At 47.6% G+C, this 368-nt stretch overlaps 1 protein-coding gene across 1 annotated transcript in view; it reads left to right on the top strand.

The window, feature by feature from the left end:
- The window catches only part of Sh2d4a (SH2 domain containing 4A), a 57,132-nt gene that overhangs the window by 53,713 nt on the left and 3,051 nt on the right, over positions 1-368 (top strand). The gene's annotated exons all lie outside the window — the stretch shown is intronic.

Here is a 368-nt window from a genome sequence, read left to right on the forward strand (position 1 = left end):
CTCAAGCCCCTCCCATATCAGTCACTACTCGAGCCCCTCCCATATCAATCATTACTCGAGCCCCTCCCATATCAATCATTACTCAAGTCCCTCCCATATCAATCATTACTCAAGCCCCTCCCATAGCAATCATTACTCAAGCCCCTCCCATATCAATTATTACTCAAGCCCCTCCCATAGCAATCATTTCTCAAGCCTCTCCCATATCAATCATTATTCAAGCCCCTCCCATAGCCATCATTACTCAAGCCCCTCCCATAGCCATCATTACTCAAGCCCCTCCCATATCAGTCATTACTCAAGCCCCTTTCATAGCCATCATTACTCAAGCCCCTCCCATAGCCATCATTACTCAAGCCCCTCCCATA

The sequence above is a fragment of the Microtus ochrogaster genome, unplaced genomic scaffold (assembly GCF_000317375.1).
Source record: "Microtus ochrogaster isolate Prairie Vole_2 unplaced genomic scaffold, MicOch1.0 UNK23, whole genome shotgun sequence".
Classification (NCBI taxonomy): domain Eukaryota; kingdom Metazoa; phylum Chordata; class Mammalia; order Rodentia; family Cricetidae; genus Microtus; species Microtus ochrogaster.